Source organism: Acyrthosiphon pisum, chromosome A1, assembly GCF_005508785.2.
Source record: "Acyrthosiphon pisum isolate AL4f chromosome A1, pea_aphid_22Mar2018_4r6ur, whole genome shotgun sequence".
In the NCBI taxonomy this organism is placed as follows: domain Eukaryota; kingdom Metazoa; phylum Arthropoda; class Insecta; order Hemiptera; family Aphididae; genus Acyrthosiphon; species Acyrthosiphon pisum.
The window spans coordinates 111,432,952-111,441,235 of NC_042494.1; the positions used below are offsets into that span (position 1 = coordinate 111,432,952).

Sequence of the window (8,284 nt, forward strand, 5' to 3'; positions counted from 1 at the left end):
TTATATATAATATTTGAATGATTATCAATAATATTTCTGACGTTTAAAATTTTAAGTATTTGATGATACCACTCTGGTTTGGAATTCTATCGGCATAACTAATGTGTACTCATTGTTAAGTCGTTTTAAATGAACATGGGTTCTACTGTTCTACAGAATTTATCAATGATATCCATAAATTAATATTTATATATAAACTTTATTCGCGTAATGTCCGTTTCGTTCGTCAAAACACAAATAAGAGCATGTATATAATATATTTTTTAATATAATAGTATATACATGGGATTTCTACACGAAATATGTTAGCACAAAAGCTCTAGAATAGTGAACATGCGGATGGCGTATAAATCCTATAGCCCATTATTATGACATGGTCGTACGATAAAAAGGTTCTGGAGATATTATTTATTCAGAAAATAATTGGTTATATTATAATATAACATGTGTGGTATTCTGCGGACAATACGCATTGTTGGCAAAATCGTTGACTCAGGGTCGTAGAGTCGTTTTAACGCAATGGGCACTGGGCACACAATATACATCCCTTATTTTCTGGGTCCAAATAATTTTGGTTTCTCTCTCGTTCTTCGTCCAATCTCACGTTCATTTATCACAAAGGTAGATAAGCTTCTCTCTTTCATTTTCTCTCATCCTTTTTTTATGCGAATCTATGAATCTATGTCATATGTCACGTGTTACCGTTTATATATTATTTTGTTTATCATCGCTTTTATCTTTCCTATAAAACGATTTGTTATTTTACTATATAATAGTACTTAGTAGGCATAAATGTGAATTAACTTGTAGGTGGTAAACACTGGCGCTTGTGTCCTATATTTCCATTTTACAATCTGCACTATCAAGTAATTGTTTTCTATTATAATATCTATTAATATTGACCTGATTATATATAAGTATGTCAATCAATAACATTATAATAAATTGATTACAACTAATAATAATAATACGTAGTAATTTTATAATAATATACATTTTTGATATGCCAATATAACTGAATAATAAATTATGATATTTTACTCCTTGTGCATGCTATAAAATATTTACGTATACATTTTAAATATTAACTTTGGTTTGTACATCTACGTCATATAATATGTTTTATCAACATTAATGTTATATCACGTGCGAGTATAAGACTTATCAGTATATAGGTATATCCTAACACGTGGGTTCGTTATGATTATTTTTTTTTTATTATGACCACCAATTATATACTATAATATGACCAATGACTCGATAGCGTTATTATTTTAATACAATTTGAATTAGCTATCTTTAAACAAAACGCAGTTGTACACGATTACCGTATACCCTAGATTAAAAATAAATAATAATGTTACATCCTTGTCTGGATATTTAATATAAAGGTAATCGAGAATTTTTTATGGAAACTGCTTTATAATGTACTTATAGTTAAGGGACGGTTACGTTAAGTCACTTTAGACCTATTTCAGAACGCTTTATTATATTATATCCTAATATCCGTTTTATGAAAGTTATAACGTAGGTAAGTCACTATGAGCTTTTGGTAATATGTGGCGCTGGGGATTTACTATACCCTTCCTTTACAAGCACTGAGCTTAGTAAAGGGATAAAAGAAAATACTACAGTACTCGCGTGGTTGCGTATTCACGGAAAAATAACGCATCCGCTTTAATTATTATTTACAGTTTTCATTGTTTTGTAATTTGTTAATTATAAAACGAATAAAATATACGTTAAACTTAAGACTTAATAAATGCATTTACTTAAAATGAATTGCAAACTTAGGTGTAGGGGAAACCGAGTAAGATGGAGCACCTAACTTTAATTGTATCTAAAAGGGTTGATATTTTATTTTATTGAAAAAACAACGATCCTTTATTATGTAAAATTATATGTAGTTACTAAATTTCTAATTAGTTTTACTATATTATTATTAATTGTAAATACATACATTTTTACTAAAAATAAAAATTGATTTTTGCCCCACAGTGGAACATTGGACCATGGCTAAGGTAAGATGGCACATAGGTCTTAATTCATAACATATACAATTGATTTCATATTATGTAGATGATTAAATGTTATTCAAGCTTTAAATCTTTGTTTGTATATATTGTATAAATACAAAAACACATACGATTAATGTACATTAACATTTATCAGGAAAATGTGAGAGAAAATAGATATAGATTATAGATAGTATTAAGTTTCATATCTAATGTCTAAGTGATAATAGTATAATACATAATATACTTATATTTATATTTGCTTGTAAAATATTTACTTTAGTTTACTAGGTATATTCATACAACAGGATAAACATAAAGACGAATTTAAAACTTTAAAAAAAATAATAATAATAATATAAGACATGGTTCATCTTACAATTTACCAATTAACCGAGTTCACCTAACACAACATTATAGATTTTATATTGTAGTAATTTAATATTTCTGTATAGGTACTTTCCCACGATAACATGTATTAGATTTTTTTTATCTATATATCAACTATTAACTTTATATTATGATGAATAACATAATTTTCTATACTTTAGTGGGTTGTTATCGTCTTTGCAACATTGGAACAGAGCCAAATATTTATTATGTATACACCAAGTTGCAGAATCTTGTACTCGTGACAGGTCTGTATTAGTTTTTACGGTTCCGTTAAAAAATTAGTTGCGATGTCGTTGACATGCAACTGGATGTTGCTTCATAAATTTAAAAAATTTTACTGGCTGCAAATCACCTCAGGACTGTAATTTATCGTTATACTATCCCCGGAGAATTTTCCCGTGTTGGAATAATTTATGCGGTTAAATGTAATTTTTCTCCCTCTATTTTAGGAAATGTTACATATTTCACTGAACAGCAGCCGATTCGAAAAAAGGTCAGGAAAACCGAACACTTTGAACTCTAACCCTTGTGAAAAATGAGATCCGGTCAAACGGATTTAGTCTACATTTGTACAAATATTATACATGTATTTTTTTAATTTACATTTCATGTACAACGTCATAGGATACTAATAAATTCATATAGAGAAGAGTAATGTATTGTAAAATCGTTTTGAAATTATTATTTTAATACAAATTATGTTGTTTGTCGAAGAGAAATATTAACGAAAATTAAAACTTTCCCATTATTATTTACTTTAATCAGTCATCGTTTGGGCATAATCAATTAACATTTCATAAACTTTGTTATACAACATTATTAAAAACTTTTTTGACATGTAAACAAAAATCTAAGTGCAAAAACAACAGGAACAATGAAATTTAATTGATACGTTGTTTAAATCAATACACATTTCTACATTTCTTTAATACGATAAAGTTATTTTTTTTGTTTGGTAATGTTATTTTATGCTCTGATAAAACAAAAAATGAAATATACATATTATTTCAGTTTATCATGTTTGTATTTGAGGATTGTAATAGAATACCAAATCGTTATTCAAATGTTTTACCATAAAAAAAATTAAATAAAGTCAGGTTCATTAGAATATCAAAGTGTCAGAACATGATGATGTTGTTTACTATATAATTTCTGGGCTAGAAATTCTGGCTATCATATTGAAAAATACTTTATAGTAACAACTGCATAAAAATAAGAAAAATGTGATATGCCTGGCGTCTGCCTATAAAATATTATCTATATAATAAATAAAAGACACATTTAAATGTTATCATGAATTATGGAGCAGTATCTTGGTGAGATCGTTAAGGATGAGGCTAGAGTTTGTAATTCCGGTATGAGTTTTGCAATTGTCAGTCTAAATACATTAAATTTATATTGCAATTTGAAATTACTCATATTGATAAAGCATTATTTAATGCAACGACGTAAGAAATAAAATTAAGTTAAGATTTAATATTAATCAAATTGTATAAATTATCTATATAATGCATAATCAATGTAACATTCTACTTTTTTCACAATTTCTTCATAACGTTTTAAGAAATAATAGGTACTATTGTATAATATATGAAAATAAATATTTCAAAAATAATGATGAATACAAAATATGTATGCATGAATGAATTATTCATTTTTTATTAAAAAATTGTCAATGTTGTTTTAAGGATTCTCGGTATATTTTTATTAAATATTTTATTTAAATTGGCGGTAGATAATTTTAGTCATCGCATTTAGACTCTATAAAAATGAGAATGTAAAATAAACAAAAAAAAACAGAGAAAAATGTGGTATAGATAATGGATGAACATTTAAAATTAAAGAGAAACCTGAGAAACAGCAAGAAAAAAAATGTTAAAAGCATTATCTAAGATATATGGTTTGGTGAGAAAAACATAAGAAAACGTTTAGTATCAAGGAGTTGAATAATTGTTTTGGTAAACGACTAGGAATGAAAAAAAAGGTTTCCTGTCATATTGCACACACAGAAAAATATATATGATTTATAAATAATATATTAATATATATATATACTGTATTTATTATGATTTGTTTATTTTTCATACGCATCGAACAGGTTACAGGTATAATGTATACGTTAATTTTTTCTGATAATCAAAAATTTGGATTTATATTGAATATATCCCAAAACAAGTATAAAAAAATCAAAATTAAATTATACTTACTATAGCTTACCCCCTTAAAAAAAAAAAACTCAAACAAAGATCTCTACGGCATTATTATAATAGAGTTTGTTTGAAGAATAAATATAAGCAATAAAAATGTTACGATGTTACAAGTGTCGCTGAAAGTAAAACATCAAAATTATTTCCAAAAAATATAAGTCAATAAGCCCAAGTTGTTTCCAGCCCAATTTATAATTTAGTAAATTTACATAATATTAACATTATAAATTATTTGACATTAAAATGGTAATTGAAAAACAACGGCGTGTGCTAAGTACTATACAAGTACCTATTGTTTGCCTACGTTCAGCCGCGTTCACTCAGCCTTAATATTTAAATGCTGAACAGTGTAAACTTTAGCTTTGATTATTATTTATTTATTTCTAAACACGATTGATATGTATTTTATTAGGTAGTTATTAAACTATACATTTAACCAAATTTTTTAATGTTTGTATATTATTTAAACGTTTAGATTATACACGAGTACCTACACTAGTAAATCGTAATAATGACATAATCGTGACAAACGGTGTGTGAACACGACGTCGTTAAATTATCAGCAGACAATTTCCTTGCAAAATTCCGTCAGACGTTACGCGTGTTATCGGATCTACCTATTTAACTATCGTCTCTAAATCTAATATATAGGTATAATAGTTGTATATAATATAATATGCATGTACGACATCGTATTTTGCAGTACAATATAGCGGAGGCGAATCGGAATGCGATCGAGCAAAATATAACGAACGAAAACCTCAACACGAAACGAGGAAAAAAAATTATGATGACTTTTATCTACGGCCGCAGACACCCGGGGAGCACGTTACACACTTACACGGTCGCGTGGGACGTCAACTCGATCGTTTAGATATTTTTTACCTATATTGAAATTATATTATAATTATTAATATTACGGCGTAAGATTTATAGCTGACGGCTGACACGACGTCCGATTCACGGCCAGCTACCCACTCTCAGATAGTGTACTATATATGTACTAAATTGTTATCATAATATTATCACTATCGTCGGGACTTGACGTTAGTGATTATGTCCCTACCTAAGCGTGAGTTCAGCGGCGATAACGTTGGTACACGTCGACGACCGCCGATAAAGACGACCGGGTGCGAGGAAAAGGCGCTGGCCGATTTATTATATTATCATCACCGGCGTATAATATTAATGGAAATATTGTAAACCGGTGACGGTCAGAGTGGTAGGAGGAGGACATCACTATAATAGCCTGTAACATCTCTGGTGATCGATGTTCCACGATATCATGTGATAATATAAGCGAGGTTTTGCGAAGGCACCAATAACAACAACATACCGTTTACTTTTCCTTATCAAAATATATTCCCCAACAAAACGAATATTATATAAAAAAAACTCATAGGTTACAGACTACAACGGGATACCCCGTAAAGATAAACTGTAGAAAATAAGCTGATTAGTGATATGAGCGAATAGTATACTATAGTAATTAGTAAACGATTTTTTAGTGTCAATCGTTTGTTTTCTGTACCTCCACAACAACTTGCTTGATGTACACTGGCAATGATAACGATACAAAAATAGGAAAATATTGTTAAAATATATATGGCGGTCGTGATCGGATATTACCTTACGCGGCCACCACCGTACAGGACCCTGTCGTTGACGACTGCTGCGGGGTGCTCGTGACGCTCGTGCTGCTGCTGCTGCGTGTGTCGAGCGCGATCGCCGGGAACACTCTCCGGTCTGTCGTCCGGCGGGGTACGGAATATATGATATACAGCTCGGCGGCGCCAGCGACGGTGGCGACTACGACGGCGGCGACGGCGACGATGACGACGACGACGACGGTGGCGGCAGTGGTGGCAGTGGCGGCGGTGACGACGACGACGTCGGTGGCGGTGATGGCGATGGCGACGACGACGATGCCGGCTCGATTCCTTCGGCCCCGCCGAGAGAGTTCGATATTACCGGGTGCGGTTGTACCTGCGCACACGGGTGGACCGGCGGCGGCGCGGGCCCTTCGCCGCAACCACCACCGCCGCCGCCGGAGTCTCCCGCTTGGCCCTTTCGCTGCCACCGCCGTCATACAGGGTGGTCAAAAAATCGATTGTACCACTGCCACCACGTGCTAACTGCAGTAGACCGTTTTCCGCAGATTACGAATTCGCCGGACATTCGACGGCGGAGCAACCATGATTTATATTTTCGAGGGCAATAATTGATACAGTGTTTATGGGCATTGATCGTAAATCTTGCTACGTGCAGATCACGTGGTTTTCCACATTGAAACGTAAATAAATCGCCGCTGGATCAATTGTGTCCATTTTCAATTTTTGCGCGTGATAATATGTGTGTGATTGCTATTGCAGTATTATAGGCCTAACGCGATTCTCACCACTGACCCCCAACCCTCTCCCCCAACATTCATTATAGTTACCCATCACACCAAACAAGACAAACAAGTCATGGGTATACTGTCGTTAAATTGTGTAGTTAAAATATATAATATTACGAACAACATAATTCGGAGCACCTATGTGTGTATACCCATAAGCGTGCGCAGAATTTCTGGTAGGGTAGTCATACATAAATACATTAACACACACACATATTACGTATACATAATATTCATATTCACACCTAAGTTACAAAAACTAATTTGGATGGGGTAACCTCATTTAACTACATTTACCGTGGTAAAAAATGAATTTATAATTTACTATCAATTATCATAATAATAATATTTATTATTGATGAGGGCCGGGGAGAGTTCGCAGAGTAGTCAAGTGCCTACCATGACTACCCCGTGCGCACGCTTATGTGTATACCCTGGCACTGCAAGTTGCAACAACAATAACAACAAAGTCGGTGTAACAATGTAACAAATGCGATCGTGTTCCGCAACAGCACCCTATCTCGACCACCCTGTAATGTATGACGAAATGTTTCGTCCTCCGCCCGACTCTTGTTGTACCCGTCGATCTTAAGATATAATATACCTGAGTGTGTGTATATGCGTACGTCGTCGTCGTCGGAGCAGCCGACCCGTGACGAGACTATGATAATATTTCAACCGTTGTGTGGTGGCAGAGGGCGAGGAACCAAATACACCAAACAAGAGAGGAAATAAAAACTATTTCTCTTCGCTATTCTTCCTGGTAAATTGCTTTTCCGGACCGAATCGCTGCCGCCACACCGTTTACGTTTCACCACAGACGAAACTTTGAATAAACGTCGACAATAACGGAAAACGAAATAAGATTCGGACGATTGGACGAAAATAAATATATTATATGTTGTATTATTTATCTGTCTACGAACAATTTATTGACAGCTCTCTCACGCTTTTCAATGTATATATTTAATTGATACGATTTGACAACATATTATTATTATAATTTATAACAAACATAAACATATCAAACGATCGTGAAAAAAAATGTGCTGTCCGTAAATATATTAGATTTGTTTTGCACGATTTGATTTATGTTTATACATACTCCGCGACGGAAAACACGTTCAGTAGTTATGAATTATAATAATTGTACATTATATTATGATAATACCTAAACTTTCAAAGTAAACATCTGTTTGCCAAGGTTTATAAAGTTATATACAGATGACTAGAATATAACTAGAATTATAGACACCCTATTTGGTATTACA

The 8,284-nt window shown here is 32.5% G+C and overlaps 1 protein-coding gene across 2 annotated transcripts in view; it reads right to left on the reverse strand.

The window, feature by feature from the left end:
• LOC100573017 overlaps nt 1-6,500 on the reverse strand; it is a 39,522-nt gene extending 33,022 nt beyond the window's left edge. Inside the window, exon 1 of one of the 2 annotated variants that reach the window (XM_029488048.1) lies at nt 6,245-6,500. The gene's annotated coding sequence lies outside the window, so the exon portion shown is untranslated. The remainder of the gene's footprint in view (nt 1-6,244) is intronic. The other variant, XM_003244997.4, reaches the window with a different exon arrangement.
• Between the last annotated feature and the right edge of the window lie 1,784 nt (nt 6,501-8,284).